Here is a 20,815-nt window from a genome sequence, read left to right on the forward strand (position 1 = left end):
CCTGTGAAATATAAGAGCCTTAGCAGCAAACATTGAATAGATATGGAAAAGGTTAAAGTCAAGGTCAAATGGTCAAAATTAATGGTGCCTAAGGAAAGGCCTTCTCACATGAAATATACTGGTGAAATATGAAAGCTGAGGCACCAATCGTTCAAAAGTTATGACCTAGGTTTAAGTTTTTCAAAAGTAGGTCAAACTCCAAGGTCAAGGTCAATGGATTACAATTGTTGGTATCCAAAGGAAGGTTTTGTAACAAGGATTACATATGTGAATTTTGAAAGCCCTAGTACTAACGGTTCAAAAGTCATGCCCAAGGTTAAAAGTTTTTAAAAAGTAGGTCAGACTCCAAGGTCAAGGTCAAAGGGTCAAAGTTGTTGGTATCCAAAGGAAGGTCTTGCCACAAGGATTACATATGTCAAGTATGAAAGCCCTAGCACCAACGGTTCAAAAGTTATGGCCAAGGTTAAAGTTGGGTAAAATTTTGCAAAACTGGGTCAAACTCCAAGGTCAAGGTAAAAAGGTCAAATATGGTGATACCCAAAGAAAGGTCTTGTCACATGGAATACACATGTGAAATATGAAAGCCATAACTCAAACCAATCAAAAGTTATGGGCAATGTTAAAGTTTTTGCGGACAAACAGACAGACAGACGGACGGACAGGGCAAAAACTATATACCCCTGAATCTTCGATACGGGGGCATAAAAAATGAATGTATGCTATGTTGGAAATTTTCTCATTCTAGTCCAGGGGTTCTTGAGAATACTATTTTCAAATGACCCTATGCGCGGATCTAGAGGGGATTGGGGGCAGTTAACTGTATATACTAAACCAAGTAAAAGTGGCCATGAACCCCCCCCCCCCCTCACCGCCCCTAGAAAACGCGGACCCTCCCTCGAAAACGCGGATCTGTTTTAAAATGGTATGAAAAGTCTTAGGTATGAAGCTTTAAAAGTCAACGACCCCTCCCCCCCCCCCCACACACACACACACAAACACACACACGAAATATGTTTTTCACGTTTGGGAAAAGAGTTTCTTTTTTTGGCTCGTCAAGAAATTTCTGGATTGAAATATTTTTTTTTATTGGGATCACCCCCCCCCCCACCTCTCGCCGTGGAAAAAAAATCCTTGATCTGCGCCTGGACCCCATATAATTTTTACTACATGTATCCGTTAAAAGAGGATGTGACCCTTCATTTGAACAAAACTTTACCAAAAATATTCTATGTTAATTTTCGTTGTTATGGCCCAATGGTTCTTGATAAAATAAAAATGAGAAAAATTTACAAGTAGCTTTAGAACGACAACGACGATAACGCTTATATACACCAAGAAAGCAAACAAAGATGAAGAATTATGAACAGAAAAGCTTACTTGGGCCTTTGGCTTGGGAGATGAGATCCTTATTAAAAATTGAAATTATTTTGTCATTTTTTTTTACGATCGACGGGCCTGTATTTCAAAGAGAGAGAGAGAGAATTTCTAGCTAGGTCTTTGAATAACAGTGACATGTCAGAAAACCAGGTCCCTAGGAATGTACATGTATATAAAATAGGTAGTGCCTTTCTCTCGGAATTCATCACTTGCTTCTGTAAAGCTCCATCCTCACTTGTACTTACATTACCGACTGCGAAGGAAAACATTCTATTTATTTCGGGGATGGGGGTATACGTATAGTGATGAGAGGAAATTTATTCACCTATATGTTCATTAAACATGAAAGATTGCTTTTGAGTATTTGTACATGTTGTATACGATCGCACGACTTTCGTGTTAATTTATTAAAGTTAGATTATGTAAGCAAAGAACTAAACTAACATTTGTTCTATTCAGTCGTTTATATTTGTAAGAACCACTTTATTCTAAAAAACAAATAATCGTCCTATTATGGACGCCCATGATATATTAGACAGGATGTTTAATTAAAATATAATTCAGATATCGACATCCAGGAGAACAACACATTCTTTTTCAGTGGCGGATACAGGAATCTTGAAAAGGGGACCCGACTAGTTAGAATAATCTAACTGTGTCTCGGGACTGGCCCTCACCACAGTTAGAATGCCTCCAATATACCCGTAATGTAGCAGAAAATTGCAGAATCGCTCCGGAACAATTTTTGAGAAAATTAATGAAGTTGAATTGAAAATAACAGTCAAATTAATCATAACAAGCCTTTTTGAGACAGTAAATACCTTTCATTTAAAAATTTAATCCATATAATGGAAGAATTCAACACTTTTTCACCAACGTTTTTTACTCGTTTCAAATTTATACACAATGTTGACATTCGGAACTGTCGGGATTTTTCATAGTAAATGCACTGAGTTAGAGTTATCTCCCGTATTTTCTTTGCTACATAGACAATACACGGAACGCATTCTATCGTTAAACCGGGTCCGTAGGACATTTATCATTTTAACGATAGAACATTCTATCTAGGGGCCCGACCAATTTTGGGTCGGAGTAGGGGCCCAAAGCCACATAAAAAATTGATTTATTAAATCTTGTGTATATTTTGGATACAAAAAGGAGGCAGGCCCCCTGAACCTCCTCTAAATCTGCCAGTGTTTTTTTCATTATTAGTCAGCCCGCGGGCTGACTATTTACGGTGGGATGAAACTGCAAGTGCGCTTGCGTAATTTGGAATTCTGGGGAAAAGATTTACACCTTACTCCAACCAGAGGGCGTGCTTCTTCACACACAATACAGTCTATAAATAGATCGAGGCCGTGAGTGTGCTTCGTTCTCGACGAAAAATTAAAGACATAGATTGTTCTAAGTAGGAAATTTGCGCTGTTTTATATAATTCTATGAAAATATTTCAGTGTTTCTTATAAAAGATGCGAAGTTTGTATGTTGAGCACATATAACAAATGGATATATATAAACCCTCAATTGCCGTTGCAAGTCAAGGATTTGTGTGTACCTGATGCAAGACTCCCGCGATCAATACTTTGCATAAGACATGTCCGGGGCTACAAAGGTCCCAAAACAGTGAAAAAATCTCTTTTCACTTTAATGATGAAAGTTATGAAAACATCAGAGATAGATTTTTATAATTTACATGATGATGAAAAAATGACCACAGTAGAACTGCGATAGTTGAGAGAAACTGCGCGGATTTATAGACAGGACCCCCCCCCCCCCCCAACGAGAAAGAGTGAGAGAGATGAAATCCAGTATGTTAATTAATCTAGTTTTGGTTTGATGGTAGACATCATCAGTTACATTTTAGGGTATATAAGCACTGCATGTATAAACATATTTTGAATTTCCAGTTTGAATTGTTTTCCATGGCTTTCACTACCTTATTCTGGAAGCAATTCTTTTCTTTCTTAATAACACTAAAATGGATGCTTAAACTAAGAAATTGATATAAATATACATGTACTATGCACCCCCACCCCCCCATCATGCATTGCCTGGAACCTGCACGATTATAAACTTTTATTTGATAATAATTAAAACAAGCTAACCCAAAGTCTACCTTCTTTTTTTGTATCACTATCTATATCATTTATAGAATTTAACAATGAAAATGTACGAGGGTTGTTAAAAACGCGAACTTTTTAAACATAAACTACCTGACCAAAATTATTCATTTTTGCATAAAGTTGGGAAATTATTTTTTTGTAACTTTGGCTAAATATAATAAGGTTTCAATGCCATTTGCATTTTTAAACATCATTCAATGTGTTAAATATCGGTGGCCGGCGCACGGCAATTTCTTGACATTCAAAAATAGCATTGACAGCAATGTTTTCTTTATTACCAGGCTATACGGATATATAATGTGACAAAAATTATAGAAACTTTATGATCTAGAGTACTCGTGTGTAAAAAATCAATACTCTGACTTCATAAATAACAAAAATATTACGTTATATTCACAAACACTTATAATTAGATATTGCTAAAAATGGCAATGTCGAGCGATAATGCGGTGCACCAAATTATCACTATGTGTTGTGTGGAGCGGGGTTTGACTCCTGTTCATACGGAAAAAGAGCTGGGAACGAGGGAACGACACAAATACATGTATCGATCACAGGTTCGTACATAGTAAAAGAGGTTCAAATATGAATGGACTGGTTATCCGATGGAAGAAGCGTTTGGTTGACCAACAAAAAAGACGATAAACTGAAAAGGCTAGAGCTGGACGTCATGCATGGAGACCATCGTTAAGTATTCGAGCAGTTAGGTTTATGATCGGGTTTGGGAAATTTTTTATTAAAAGAATTTAATCCTTGATTTATTCTTAACTGCAGTACACGTGTGAAATAAATAACTCGGTAACTAAAAGAAAATAAAATGCACTATCGAATTTATGCATAAACGATTTTTTAAAGACGCACGATTCCTGAACAAATTCAAAAACTCCACGAATTACGTTTTGACGTCGTCGGTGTTGCGCCGGCAGCTGTTTTGAATGATTCCTTTACCAAAATAAAAAAAAATCTATTTATAGATATTATTTACTGAAATTTCTGTGAATTATTTCAAAAATGTTGATTTTAATGCATGCCAATTTTTAACTTTATAATATTAGTGAAACAAAAAATATTGAAAATGTTCGCGTTTTTTTTTTTGGGACAACCCTCGTATACATCCGTCAACGTTCAATGACTGGGCTCTAACTGGCTTTGTTCATTTCTGAGACGAACTTTCTCTGATGTCCGCGCCCAAGAGAAATTAATTGGAGGTCATTATAATGATCACGATGTAGTCTAACTAAAATTTATTCTATGCTTTATTATTTATACAACATTGTGTTCCAAGTAAGAAAACGATTAGGCGAATTTAATGTAGATTACAATGACTTTTAAGAAACACAACATGATGAATAAAACAAGTCATATATCATCACAAATCATGAAAGAAACTTTCTGTATTCCAGTGGCTGACTCTCAGCTTTTTTTAAAAAGCTAACCTTGTAAAGACTTGCAGAATAAGCGAAATACCCCAGACATTTAATAAAAATCTCGAACCCGAACTAAAACGCGTTGACAAAGTCAAACCAGGCGGTCTTAGTTTTTATGGCATTTTTACAGTGATATGCGAAAAGTCTGATAATTGCTGTTAATTTTAAGAAATAAAAAAGTTCGTCATTTTTCAACCTCGTTCGGTATAATATAATTTACCGATAATTTTTTCCGTTAAGGAGGAACACTTGCACGAAGGATAAAAAAAGCGGTATTCTGCATGTACATGTACACATCATTGCTATTGTGTACTCGGATTAAACCCAAAATCCTTCGTAACATTGTATTGGGTATAACTTTCACATGTTCTCAGGCGGATATTCATTTATTTTTATCCGTCTAAAGACAATAATTTCAGTTAATAGAGAATTGTTTTTATTTCATCGTTTTCCCCCATCCTTTTGATTTATACGTTTGCTTTGTACACAAAAGCGTGTGTTCATATACCGCTGTTTCTACGCGCTATCGATATGATCACGGAGAACATGATATTCTCCAGCAATTTACTTCTAATGAAAACATGTTAGCTGAAAATATATATACCCGTTAGTATCTTAGTACCTGTTTAATTGGAATATCACCAACCGTAACGATCGTTGGCCAGGACTTAAATATAATTTACTACCGTTATTAAAACAACTCGTCAGCTGAGCGGACCTGTGATTTAAACAGGAAAATAGGGAAATTCCAGAGTTCGAAGTGTATTTATTTTGGGCGCTCTTCCACATAAACAAATAAAACCGCATTTACACGTACTTACATGCATGTACCAGTAATTCATATCATGGGTTAATTCAGTTTATTAGATGAAATAAAACAAATGCATAAGATTAATCTTCCTAAACAACATGTTTTTAAAACAATCTATCTAATATAACTGACGGTATAAAATAACAAAGAAAATAACGGGTTTGTGTTTGTATTTAATTTGGAATGAGAACAAATCTTAACCTGTCAAATCATTTATAAAACATACTTCGTTTTCCAGACACTAATTGCCATGCGTAATCTTCACATGCACTGACCAAGATGTCACAAGTTTGAAATGTATGGCTTCTCATTGCGTGAGTTTTGTCAACACATGTCGGAGTAGACTTATCTAAGCCAATTGATTCCCAAAGAAAACTGCATAGGAATTTTTTTTTTGTACACTTTTTAACGGGTAAAATTCATTTGACGCTCGATAGAATTTTCAAATACAAGTGAAATATTTAGGTTATTTGCGTCCGATCTAGTATTTTGTATGCAATAATATTGTAAGTTAGGAAGAAAATAATACAAACTCAAAAGTACATAATTTTATTTTCGATTTTCCTGACAATTAAAAATGTGACCTCTACGTACAATTATCGTGATAATTATATACATGCTGTTTAATGTTCATGAAAGAAATAGCAACTTGTTAAATAATAACATTAGAGAGATAAATAAACTGTTTCTTTAATACACAAACAAAGTGGTCTTTTCGGCATTCAAAATGCATTGAATTTGAAGTCAGTTAAGACTAGCTGATTAAAACGAGCGAGTGATAAACAGTAAGACGAAATCATATGAAAGATTCGAAATGATTTTAAAGTAATTTTCCACAAAGCGCAATTATCTCGATATCGAGAAATACAAAGTTTATAAAAATAAATATGCAACTTTCTTGTAATTCAGCGAATAAAATATAAATTGAACTGTACTAGCGACTTAATCAAAGATATGAAATAATCTGAAAGATTCAACATTTTTATCCACTCATCACTTAGTTTACAAAATGTATTTGGAATGGCCATTCTATGGTTTGTTTTGTGTACGACCTTAGGTCGCTGGTTCACACGCCGATTGATCCCCGGTGACCTCCTTTGCCAGGCGCTATCGAGGGAGAGGTTACATAATTGTAAACACAGAAGGTGAATGTAAAAGGCGTGTACTTAATGGCTGTGAATAGTCTATGTTTAAAGTTTTGTTTTATTTTCTAACTTTATTGTTTGTTTTTATATGATAAGAAGAAAAGGTTATCTTTTTTTCCCCTGTTTAGTAGACTGGTTTATCCAAATTTGAAAACAAACGAAATAAAAAGGGAAAGTTGTCAGTAAATAATTTGGAAATAAAGCTCAGAATACTTCAAGAACCTGATTCTAAAGAATATTAGCATCTAATGTAGCTAGGTTTATTATTTATAGTAAGTTTATTTTAATTACACGAATGAAGAGCTCTTGTTAACTTGCTGAATGAAACACTTACCTGTATATGTGTCATGCTTCTAGCTCATTTAGAACACAAGATTCAAACAAAATAACGTTTTCTTGAGATCAATAAGATGTTAAATAACAACTTTAATTACGACAGCTTTTTCGAAATATTTACCGTTTTTGAGTTATAAAGCAAAAACTTTAAAGGGCCACAGATCCCTAATTTTAGGGGCCAGCCCCTTTTTAGTGGTGTCAAATAAAAGGCCTTAAAATTGTGCACAACTTTTATTCTACATGTCTTATCAAAATATTTTTAGTTTTGAAGATAAAAAAGAAAATATGTGTAAATTTTCGGTCTTTTAGGCGTTCTAATTTTTGACCCCTCTCTAGCGCCATTTTGAATACAGAAATTGAAAAACAAAAACCGATGTGCACAACTTCAATGCTTCTAATATTTAAATTCGGCAAAATTTCTACTCCAGCTCTTGTAGTCTCTGAGCCTTTGTCTGGAAATGAAGCCTAATAAATTTTCATTTAAAGGGAAATAACCCAAAAGCGGAAGTGGATTTTTGAAATGTTTGACAGCATTCTGATAGAGTTTTGTAACGTCTATAAACCCTGCAAATTTGAGCAAAATCCGTTGAGAAATGAGCGAGATATGAGGTCTCAAAGTTGGCGTCTAGGAAAAAAAAAAAAAGAATAATAAGAACTAGATGCGATCTCGTTGCGAGCAACGAGTGGGTCTTCCGTCCGATTTTTGATAAGATGAGATTAGAATTTGACTGAGATTTTTGTTCAAATATAATGATAAAAATAAATTGTTAAGACCAAAATTTTGCTTCAGTAGTGTGTATTAAAATATTGATCATTAAAGAGTTACAGATTAAAGACTTTCGACCCGTCCCGGCCCCTATTTTGAGGGGCCAGACCTTTTTTCTTGGTATCTTCTGATAGCTCTCATGATTTTGAACATTTTTGTTCAACAACTATTCTGAATTTTTTTTTTTCGTTTCCGAGGTATATGCAAAAGAAATATTTAGGGGCTGTCCCTTCAACTCCTTAATGGGGGCGTTAAGCAAAAATGAAAAGGTTACATATTGTTTAAAAACTTATTTTGAACATCTTTTATTCAACACTGCTTATCAAAATATTTCCAAATTTCGGGATATAGAGAGCCAAAGATTTGTCATTCTGGCCCCTTGTGGCCCCTAATTATGTAACATATGATGTGAATATTATAATATATAGTTGTAAATTGTTGAGATAAACATGTTTGCTTCAGTAATGAATTACAAAATATTGAGCATTAAAGAGTTATTCATCAAAGACTATCGGCCCCTCTCAGCCCCTATTTTGAGGGACCAGTCGCTTTTTCTTCATATCACTTTAAAGATCTTATGATTTTGAACATTTTTTGTTCAACAACTATTCAGAAATTTTTTTTTCGTTTCCCAGATTTTTGCAAAAGAAGCATTTAGGGGCCGGCCCTTTTACTCCCTATTGGGGACGTTAAGGAAAAAATAAAAGGTTGCATATTGTTCAGAACATTATTTTGAACATCTTTTGTTCAGTATTGCATATCAAAATATTTCACATTTTTGAGATATATAGCGTTAAAGATTTTGCATTTTGGCCCCTTATAACCCCTAATTAGGTAACATATAATGTGAATATCGGTATATGTAGTTATAAATCGTTAATATTAACATTTTTGCTTCAGTAATGCATTACAAAATATTGATCGTTAACGAGTTATTGATTAAAGACTTTCGGTCCCTCTTGGCCCTTAATTTGAGGGGCCAGCCCCCTTTTTTCATACCACTTTAAAGCTCTTATGATTTTAAACATTTTTTGTTCAACAACTATTCAGAAATTCTTTTTCGTTTCCGAGATATTAGCAGAAGAAGCATTTAAGGGCAGGCCCTTTAACTCCTTAATGGGGACGTTTAGAGAAAAATGAAAAGTTGCATATTGTTTAGAATATTATTTTGAACATCTTTTGTTCAATATTGCTTATCAAAATATTTCCCACTTTTGAAATATAAAGCATCAAAGATTTTGCATTCTGGCCCCTAATGGCCCCTAATTATGTAACATATGATGTGAATATTATAATATATAGTTGTAAATTGTTGAGATAAACATTTTTGCTTCAGTAATGCATTACAAAATTTTGATCGTTAAAGAGCTATTGACTAAAGACTTTCGGCCCCTCTCGGCCCCTAATGTGATGAGTCAGCCCTTTTTCTTTGATATCATATAAAAGATCTTGTAATTCTGCACAATTTCTATTCAATATGTTTTTAGAAAATCTCAATAGTTTTAGAGATATCATAAAAAATGTCTCGAAAATTCACTCCTGATTCATGTCCTAAAATTCGACCCCTACCGAGCTTCCATACTAGGTACTTCCGGAAAATTTAAAAACCCAGGTGCAAAACTTCAACATGTCGTCTATAATCGCTGAAAATTTCAGCGCTCTAGCTTTTGTCGTTTTTTAGTTTTTGTGTCGACAAAATGGTTATCTGAAAATCGATTAAAGGGCGATAACTTCCGACCGGAAGTGAATTTTAAGGATTTGAAGAAAAAAGGATCATCTTCAGATCAAAACGCATTACCCCTGAAAATTTCATGAAAATCGATCGAACTGTTTGCGAGATATCTTCTGCACAAAAATTGTAAAGAAAAAGTGAAATAATAATAATAAAAGTGAAAAAGAAACAATACAATAATAGAAGGGTCTTCCGTTGGAGACGGAAGACCCTAATAAGAAGCTTGAAAAAGAAACATAAGAATAATAGAAGGGTCTTCCGCTGAAGACGGAAGACCCTAATAAAGGTAAAAAAAGAAACCGAAGAATAATAGAAGGGTCTTCCGCTGAAGACGGAAGACCCTAACGAGATATATCCGAAGGATATATTTAGGGGCCGGCCCTTCAACTCCTTAATGGGGACGTTAAGCAATAATCAAAAGGTTGCATATTGTTTAGAACATTATTTTGAATAACTTTTGTTCAATATTGCTTATCAAAATATTTCCCACTTTTGAGATATAAAGCGTGAAAGATTTAGCATTCTGGCCCCTTATGGCCCCTAATTATGTAACATATGATGTGAATATCATAATATATAGTTGTAAATTGTTGAGATGAACATTTTTGCTTCAGTAATGCATTACAAAATATTGATCGTTGAAGAGTTATTGTTCAAAGACTTTTGGCCCCTCTCAGCCCCTATTTTGAGGGGCCAGCCCCTTTTTCTTCATATCACTTTAAAGTTCTCATGATTTTGAACACTTTTTGTTCAACAACTATTCAGAAATTCTTTTACGTTTCTGAGATATTTGCAAAGGAAATATTTAGGGGCCGGCCCTTCAATTCCTTAATGGGGAAGTTTAGCAAAAAATGAAAGCTTGCATATTGTTTAGAACATTATTTTGAATATCTTTTGTTCAATATTGCTTATCAAAATATTTCTCACTTTTGAGATATAAAGCGTCAAAGATTTAGCATTCTGGCCCCTTATGGCCCCTATTTATGTAACATATGATGTGAATATCATAATATATAGTTGTAAATTGTTGAGATGAACATTTTTGCTTCAGTAATGCATTACAAAATATTGATTGTTAAAGAGTTATTGTTCAAAGACTTTCGGCCCCTCTCAGCCCCTATTTTGAGGGGCCAGCCCCTTTTTCTTCATATCACTTTAAAGCTCTCATGATTTTGAACACTTTTTGTTCAACAACTAGTCAGAAATTCTTTTTCGTTTCTGAGATATTTGCAAAGGAAATATTTAGGGGCCGGCCCTTCAACTCCTTAATGGGGACGTTTAGCAAAAAATGAAAGCTTGCATATTGTTTAGAACATTATTTTGAACATCTTTTATTCAATATTGCTTATCAAAATATTTCCCACTTTTGAAATATAAAGCATCAAAGATTTAGCATTCTGGCCCCTTATGGCCCCTAATTATGTAACATATGATGTTCATATCATAATATATAGTTGTAAATTATTGAGATGAACATTTTTGCTTCAGTAATGTATACCAAAATATTGATTGTTAAAGAGTTATTGATTTAATACTTTCGGCCCCTCTCGGCCCTTATCATGACAAGTCAGCCCTTTTTTCTTGATATCATATTAAAGATCTTGTCATTCTGCACAAATATTGTTCAGTATGTTTTTACAAAATAATTATACTTTAAAAGATATGATACAAAATGTCTCAAAAATTCACTCATGATTCGTGTCCTAAATTTCGACCCCTACCGAGCTTCCATACTAGGCACTTCCGGAAAATATCCAAACCCAGGTGCAAAATGGCAACATGTCCTCTATCATCACTGAAAATTTCAGCACTCTAGTTTAAGCCGTTTTTGAGTTCCATCGCAGACAAGGAGGTCCTCTGAATTTTAATAAAAGGGCGATAACTCTCGACCGGAAGTAAATATCCCTTAACAGACTTGCCGGAATTAACTTTAGATTTCAACGCATCTACCTTGAAAATTTGAATAAAATCGAACGAGCCATCTCCGAGAAATCGTCTGCACAAATTTTGTAAGGAGAAAAAAGAATAATAATAATAATAATAATAATAATAATAAAGGTAAAAAAGAAACCTAAGAATAATAGAAGGGTCTTCCGCTGAAGACGGAAGACCCTAATAATCTTAACCATCAGAATCAGTAGAAGGTCTTCCGCCTGGAGCGGAAGACCTTAATAATAAGAATAATCTTAACCATCAGAATCAGTAGAAGGTCTTCCGTTGGAAACGGAAGACCTTAATAATAATCTTAACCATCAGAATCAGTAGAAGGTCTTCCGTTGTGACGGAAGACCTTAATTACTTATTTTCCAAACTCTCATCCCCCTGCCCAGTCATTTAATGTATTGTAATGCCACCCTTTGTACTTTGCCCGAAGGTAATGTTTATCGTACGAGTTATCTTTAACACAAGACGACTTAGCAATGTTAACTCATACAATAGATATTCGATACCAACGCACATGTATTTGAATTGTCATTCAAATTTACAATTGAGAGAGGCCTTATAATTATTTAGGTCCCATGGTATTCCATGTGTATGTAAACAATGTCGGTAGATTCCAGTTTCAGTAAAGACATGTCAATTGTATGGGTTAACCAAGATTTTGAATTATGGTTGTTGTATATACAGGTTGGGCACACCCCACCAAATGGTCATTTATCCCCCATTTGGTGGACAATCTCCGATATCGGAGACAACTTTTACTGACCAAATGGTGGAATTTTTTGTTCTACTCCAAATTTTATTAAAATAAAGCAAAAGCGCATTTGCATAGGCATTGGGGAATTTTATTGAACATATTCCTCGCAAAATTAACATAGTTCGGTCGATTTTCCATGTGCAATTTCTCCCCAACTTCGTAAAAATGATACCCATAGTTGTCCGTAACAGCTTAACTTCTTGATCAATCGATCAAAAAAATTTTGATTGTGTCTAGTAGGATAAAAATTCTATTTTATCCAGTGGTTTAACTCTTGATAAGTTAACTTTCAATCGCTCTTTGGATCTTCGTCAATATTCATCTCCATAAAATCCCGTTAAACACGAGCTCCTCATTACTTTACTGGTATGGTGGGCACTTATTGCTATAAAGTGTAAATTTTTTCTACACTTGAAGATAATATCTGTTGTTATTTTTCTTTTAGGATGAAGTTCCATATTCCATGCGACCTTTTGTGGTTTAATATGTATATTACTGATAAATTTAATATACTTGATAAATAATTTTCAAAAAAAAGATTTACAAAGTGACTTTTGCAATTATTCTTGTTTTTGTTCCAAGTACATTGTTTTAAAAACAATAATTATATCATAATCTAACTTAATTTACTATTTTCATAAAGAACAAAGCCATTACGTACAAAATAAAACGAAATAAAGGCGAAAACTTATTTTTTTTTTAATTTCCTAATTGAAAATTAACACAAATGTGCCTATGTAGTTAAATCCGACTTTTGACCAGGTTAAAAAAAGATCATCGTTTTTATTGGTTTAAGTTATTTGATTGGTTGCCCGGATAATCGAAATTGAAAGTAAAGAACATGATTGACAGGTGTAGCATCGCTGGAGAAGGAGGGAATTTTCTTTTTAAGTAAAAACTGAGAAACATTGCACTTGTTTACGTACGTGACGTTTTTTGTCAAATGTTTGAACGACTCTGCGCAAAAAATTGCACGTTGAATTTCCGATTTTTTTCACTCAGAACATCGATAAATATCTATATTTTATTCCACATGGTTTAAAATTATGCTCCATTCCACGCCATTCTATGGAATTGAACACAACCATTTTTCTCTCCCAAATGGTCAGTAAAATTCGTCTTCGATATGGGAGATTGTCCACCAAACGGGGGATAAATGACCATTTGGTGGGGGTGTGCGCAACCTGATATAAGGTGGCAGAGGATTCTAAACGGTTTGGCTGACGTTTTCCTTAATATTGAGCTGCTTGTAAAATGTGCATAGGAAAATTTTAAATTTTCTCTACATGTAACAATAGTACGGTCCATTCCCCTGACGAATTTAAAGCGTTTAGGAATAAAACATGTACAAGTTACACATTGAGCCCAATCTCAAAATTTCATGAAAATTTAGCCTATTTTCACTATTTCTCCAGATCCGCAACAGCTCCCAGGCCCGTGCTTATGCCCTTCGCTACCATACAAAATGCAGACAAACACTTGTACATACCACTGAACAGCAAGGGATACTGGCTCAGCCACCTCATTTTCAAGCTACAATTCATCCTATGAACCCACCCCGCTTTTCTGAGGAAATCCCTGATGGGTGATTTTTAATTTTAGTTTCGTATTTCTTGTCCATATCCTATAAATAGTAGTAGTGACACTAAAGTGTCATATATAAATAAAATATACAAGGCCACCAATTCCCTCCAAATGCACACTTAAAATATTCTAGCCATAAAATCACATATAATATGCATTCAAACCTTAGGTTTCTCTCTCTCTTTTTTTTTTAATAATTTTTGACCGGTACTTAATCCAAAACTATCCTCTGCCACCCAAGAAAAACCACGGACCACTGTAAATCAGCTACTATGTAATAACACGTCTAGTCCCGTAAAAGGTGAAGACCTGTCAAAGCGCCCACTTACAAAACCGTATCGGTCAAAGCGTCCCCTGATTTTGGTCAAAGCGGCCCTGATTTTGGGCTAAGCGCCTTATTACATTTTTAGAAAATATTCCTTTCGAACCCGTTCTTAAGCAATTGTTAAAGCGCCCCCTTATTTTGGTCAAGACGAAGATCTGCGTCAACGAGTATCATATTCCGCTAATTGATTAAAAATATCAGGCTGCTGTTTGTGGAGTCCTCCAGGGTAAGTAAATTTTGTTCTTATCTCACATGTCCGTTGATGTTGTAGAAAGCGCCAGGCAGTGGAATAAAACTGTTCTCATGAAGTGCACTGATAACGTCTGCTGTATGCGTTAATGTTCTTGATGTAGGAAAGATGATTTGCGAATAAATTAAGGTTCATATTAGATTTAAAGTGACAGGGGCTTCTCCGGATCTGAAGGACACTTTCATCTTCCTGGAGCTGAAAAATATTCACACCGACTTCAAAACATTGTTCAAAAAGATGCAGGTTGTGAAGGTGTATTCCCTCGTAGGCTTGGACTGTTGTACTTTCTGTTCAGGAACTTCATGTACTTCTGGAAATTAATAACAGTAGCTTTTTCCAGCTGATCGCGCCCGCTTAAATGCACTGATAAACAGCGGTAAGCACACAGGTTGTCGCGGTGCGGTTGTCCGTGTATGTTCTTCTCCAAAGCGCAAATGTTTTTATTAGAGATTATGTACTCTGGTTGTACGATTCACCCAACACCGAGAAGATATGATGTGTTGAAAATCACAATCAGAAGAACAAAATTTACTTACCCTGGAGGACTCCACAAACAGCAGCCTGATATTTTTAATCAATTAGCGGAATATGATACTCGTTGACGCAGATCTCCGTTACTTCCCATACTTCATTGTCTTTGACTTTGATTGTTGTTTAACGTCCCTCTCGAGAATTTTTTAACTCGTGTGAAGACGCCACCACTTGCCGGTGGAGGGCTACAAATGTTGACCTATACTCGACACTTAGGGCCATTGAGCAGTGAGGGATCTTTTTCGTGCCAGCACCTACTGCGACACGGGACCTCGGTTTATACGGTCTCATCCGAAGGACCGGTCTCCACGTCCCGCAGTGGGATTCGAAACCGCGACGCAAGGATCAATTCCTTACTCCGCGACTCTAGAGCAAACGCCCTAACCACTGCACCACGCGGGCTTAAAGTGTATATTAAAATGATACATTAAAAAAAAATGCAGAATAATACTCTGAAATCGCATACTTACACACACCCACCTACCACATCAAAATACTTTTAAAAGATATAGGATTTCTCTCTCTCTCTCTCTCTTAAAAAGTAAATATATACATTTGTGACATTACTGTCTTTAATATGACAGTCTATTTGGTCGTCTTCTTTGGCGTGTGAAGCGTTTGGGCTGCGGAATGATGTTCTGAGCTACGGGAGGAATGTCTTCAACAGTCGGTTTTGGAGCGCGTAGGAAGCGTAGAATTACCAAAATCACTGAAAATGTTAAAATCACTCAAGTTTGAAATCAGTCATGTTAAATGTGTCACAGACTACTGGTCGAAATTTGGCTGTCTTCTGAATTTTCTCCATAAAGGATAAATACACTGATGATCGCAATTAACACAAGTCCTGAGATAACTGCATACAAGATAATGAGGAAGGGTTTTAATAAACAAAAAGAGTTTGAAGTTTAATTCTCTTTCTCATTTCTTACTATTTCATGGTTATTTCGAATTCGGCTGCCTATGTTCCATCTTTCTGCATTTCAGAGACTTTCAGGTAGTCATCAACTGAGTTTAGACCGGGACTTTAAATACTGCGAACTTTTTGTTCATAATTCAGTGCATGTAAACAGGTCTTCCGACGAAGTAGAAGGTAGTTTTCCTGTCTGTTGCTTATGGCCACAGAAACAGCTCTGAAAAACCAATTGCCGTCTGATATCGTGCCATGTATTCCTGATCTTATTTCCCTTTGAATCTTAATTTTAAGAAACACACACAATGATTCTTTCTCTTCTCTGGAAAGGGGTTGGGGTCGGAATGTACCATTGGACTGAGATATAAACACTTCATCATCATCGTCCTCTGCTTCCCTAGTGATATGAATAATAAAATATTACTACTGTAAGCTACCTTGGAAATCATACTTTTAAAATGATCAGAAATAGAAACTTACTCTTCATTTTGACACAGCTTTTCATGCTTGAGAATCAGTTTATGATTTTGAAGTCCATTTCTTTCAGACCACTGACGTAGTTTTCGCACATCTTTGATAATTATTATTCTTTGTAAATAACCTCTTCTTCGGCGTAATATATCAACTCTTCGATGTTCATCGTAATTATAACACATTCATTTACAAGAATCTGTAACACGATCTTATTACTTGTATTTAAGTGAATAAATAATTAGCTCCTTTTAGACTCTCATTTAATTCATATTCTTTAATTGCATTGTTGCTGTTTATTTAGTAATACCTCTGAGCTTTACTCTGATCTTTCACTCACTCTTGGGATTATCTACCTGTGATCGTCCATCTACATATTAATTTACCTGTACAACTTTATTCTGATCCGAAGATCCGGATTTGACCCGCGCCAAATTCTATATACCATACTACTATGTGGGTCATATTTTCATCTGCAACTCTCCATCACCTCCATTTTGTGATTTTCCAGCTAGACCAATGGAAATGCGTACTTAAGTTATTTTCAGGAAGCCTTTGCATCGGTTTCGGAAAAGAAAGGGGAATTTTTTTGTTTTGGAACATTGCTGCATTAATTATGATGAACAGATACAAATCCTTAAAGCCCCATATTATTGCCAAATGTTTTGTTAAACACGTATTGTGTTGTCTAAATAATAAGAAAACTTCAAATTGAAGTGCTACGTTATACAATTTATCAGAAGAGCGATTCAAGGCCCTTTGGCCTCTTGTTAATATTCACGAGGATAATTGTGTGAATGTCCATAAAACATAGCTATGATTTTGGTAAAAAGTTTATTTAATATAGAAATCAATATAAAATGGAATTTATTTTTATAACATTTTTTTCTCACTTTTTATTTGTTGAACCATAGGCATTTTTTATCAGCTTTTTCGCTTATCTCAATAATTCTAAAGCTGAGGTATTATTGCTTATTGAGAGTTAATACCATATTACAGAACTCATCAAATTAGTGGCTAGGTGCAGTCTCAACATAGGCCACAAGCTGAAAAAGACGCATTGCAGGGTTTCAATATCACCATTCAAATTTGCACTTAATCACCAACCCCTTTTGAATACCTTCCAAGGTGACATCATCTAGTGTTTTTCCAGCATATGCACTGAAATTTCCACAATCTGCAGCAATTAACAGTTTGCTGATCATTACAAGCTTTAGAGCCTTTAATAGTTCCTATGTATGGAAAAAAGTGTGCCTCGTATGGTTTGCTAGCCATTTTAGCTCGTTCTTGGAAACCAGATCCACTTTCTTGACCTTTTCGACCGTTCACGGTAGCTCAATCGGTAGAGCGCTCGCTCCATGATCGGGAGGTCGTGAGTTCGAACTTAGGCCGCGACTGACCTAAGTCGATAAAATATGGGTAGCAACTGTTCCTTCGCCATGCGCACGGCACTTTGAAGTGAAAGTTGCGGGTCCTTCGGATGAGACATTAAAAACAGAGGCCCTTTGTCACGGCAGGCGTTGGCACGATAAAGAACCGAGTAAAGGTCAAAAGTTGAAGCCCTTCACCGGTATATGGTGACGTCTCTATATGAGTGAAAAATTCTCGAATGGGACGGAAAACAACAACAATCAATCAATCTTAACCTTTTCCCGTGTCCTGGATCAGTGGGTTCGGATTCTTGAAGGGAACAAAAATTTGTGGGTTGTATTTTTTCTTTCAAAAATCCAGTTATATTTATAGAAAATAATGTCACAGTTCACTCGTCGGTCTTTTCCGTCTGACACCATGTTAGAGTAGGTGCAATTCTTGGACCATCGAAGATGTTCTTTGTAGGCATCGTCGAAGGGTTCCCAGTTTTTCAGAGTCCATCCACACTGTACGGTCCTCCGAAAAATTTTCGCCAATCCTTTAAACTTCATAACATTCGGCAAAGGTGTCACAGATATCTTCAAATCATTTCATTCATCGGTCTTTTCCGCCTGACACCATGTTAGCGTAGGTGCAACTCATGATGATTTGGACTGCCCTGCCTTAAAACTGAACGAAATATGTTAAAAGCTTCAGTCCAGTATTCAATTGTGACATATTTCTTCTTTTTAGAATAAACCCCAACTTTTCCTTTGTCTTTGACAGACAAATGAAAGTCTACGAACTCCAGTTCTGTAGAGGGATACAAAATGTATTCATCTGCACATTCTCGTTAGACAAAATCTTCTCTTTGAGATTTGCTGTTACGTAGGTGGGCAAAGGTCTCTCTAATGGTCTGTATTCAGACTGATGAAAAGTATAATTACCCTGTTTAGTTGGAAGCTACCTCTCGGAGTCGGTAACTTCTGATGCAGAATCTGCTCACTTTCCTTTGGTCCATTTGAATTCCTCTCAAATCCCGGATGTTTGTCATGTTTTCGTGGTGAGACAAAGAAGCGTATTAGAGGTAAAGTTTGCAGCCGATACAGACGAAACACTGAATTACTAGGCTTATCCCAGAGTGTACGGCTCTCTTGAAAGTGGATCATTCACGCGACATCATATACACAAAAATATGAATGCCTCTGAAATTCGATGTTTATATAGGAGTCACAATCTGCTTTCCATGTTCGTCAAAGGTGAATATTCACGAAATACACTACCTTCCAAAGAACAAATTGATGAACACACCGTCTTGGTGTTAGACGACTTGATGTGAAGAGTTCTTAAATTTGTTTTGTGTGACGGCTCGCCATCGTCGAGTGAGTGTATACATGCTTGCTCAAAATCTGTACATGCCCGGAAAGTTTGCCATTGCAACTCTCCACAGAAATAATCTTCTGGTCTTCTTTGATGCCTGCAGTCCTTCGGATAAGAACGGATAAACCGAGCCCTGTGTCGCAGTAGGTGTTGGCACGAAAAAGATCCCTCACTGCTCATACATATGGGTAAAATATTTTCGAGAGTGACGTTAAACAACCTCCTTGTAGTTTGTATGATTTAAAAAGATCTGCAAGTATTTTGGCAATGTCGACAGCTTCTTGACCAACAAAACAGTTATCAGTTCTTTTCCATACCATGTCGACAGCTTCTTGACCAACAAAACAGTTATCAGTTCTTTTCCATACCATGCCTGTGGATGCACAAGTGTGCTTTTTATACGCCCGTCTTAAGACAGGACGTAGTATGTTATAATCCGTCCGCCCGTTAGCTTTTTCGTGTCTCGCTCATAACTTTAATACTATTAAGCCCAGAATTATCAAATTATAAAATTATCAAACTGATACATCTTGGGTAGAAGGTGTGTCGCACATTAAAAGTAGGTAGCTCTGATCTTTAAGATGCTATCGCCAAATATGAAAAATCCTGACCGGCACTTAACTAAAAAACTATTAGATCTAGAATCATCAAACTTGGCCAATAAATGCATCTTAGGTAGAAGGTGTGCCGCATTCTACTTCAAGGTCACTGAGACCTAAAATGTAAGTGAATTAAAAAAAACTGTCTTTAATCATATAATCACACAATTCCAGAAGATGTAAGACTATTGCAGTATCCCTATTAAAAATGTTAAATCAAGAAAATTCTTTTTTTTTTATTATACTTTACAACAAGCTTATGGATCTAGGTAGTCTAAATATATCTAAAGTTGGATGCACAAGTATTAGTTTCGCATCGACTGCACATACTAATTGGCTAACACCTATCTGTGATGGGCAAAATAAAAGAAAACCACAATCTTGGCATTATTTTTTGTATGCCAAGTGCTACTCCATGCATGTAATCTATACAGATACCATGAGGAATATTTAATTTCGGAATCATAAGCCATGTTGGACCCTTTATGCCATTGATCGTTTTCTTCTCTTGAATTGCCATCTTAGAATCCTCTATTATTAACTTGAAAGTTCTTTGTGGTCCTTGTGGTGATTCTGGGACAAAGGGGAAAACACAAGTGTGTCCTTTTCCTACTTTTGCAGTTTTTCCTTCTTGCAGACACTTCCAGCAACTGTATGCACCATTGAACTGATTATAGTTGCACAAGAGACTTCTTGCTGGGAGGTCTGCAGTCCCACATAAAACAAATGCATTGCATAAGAATTCTCTTATACATGTAGCAATGACTTTATTACCATTTGCCAAAATTTTCATAAGACTCCAGAAAGGTTTCTAAAAAGTTGCCATGGAAGGTTTTTGATTTCCAAACCAAAGAGCCGCTAATATCATATTTTCCTTCATCATTCTTAGTCTAAGTTAGTTCATTGATAACTAGATATGTGGGCCATATTGATACATTGCTTCATTAGAAAACTTGTGCTCCGTCTCTATTAAACATGGGAAAAAAAATGTTTTCTGGAT

The sequence above is a fragment of the Saccostrea echinata genome, unplaced genomic scaffold (genome assembly GCF_033153115.1).
Source record: "Saccostrea echinata isolate AGI-Se365-2 ecotype Australia unplaced genomic scaffold, CSIRO_AGI_Sech_v1 ptg000033l, whole genome shotgun sequence".
Taxonomy (NCBI): Eukaryota; Metazoa; Mollusca; class Bivalvia; order Ostreida; family Ostreidae; genus Saccostrea; species Saccostrea echinata.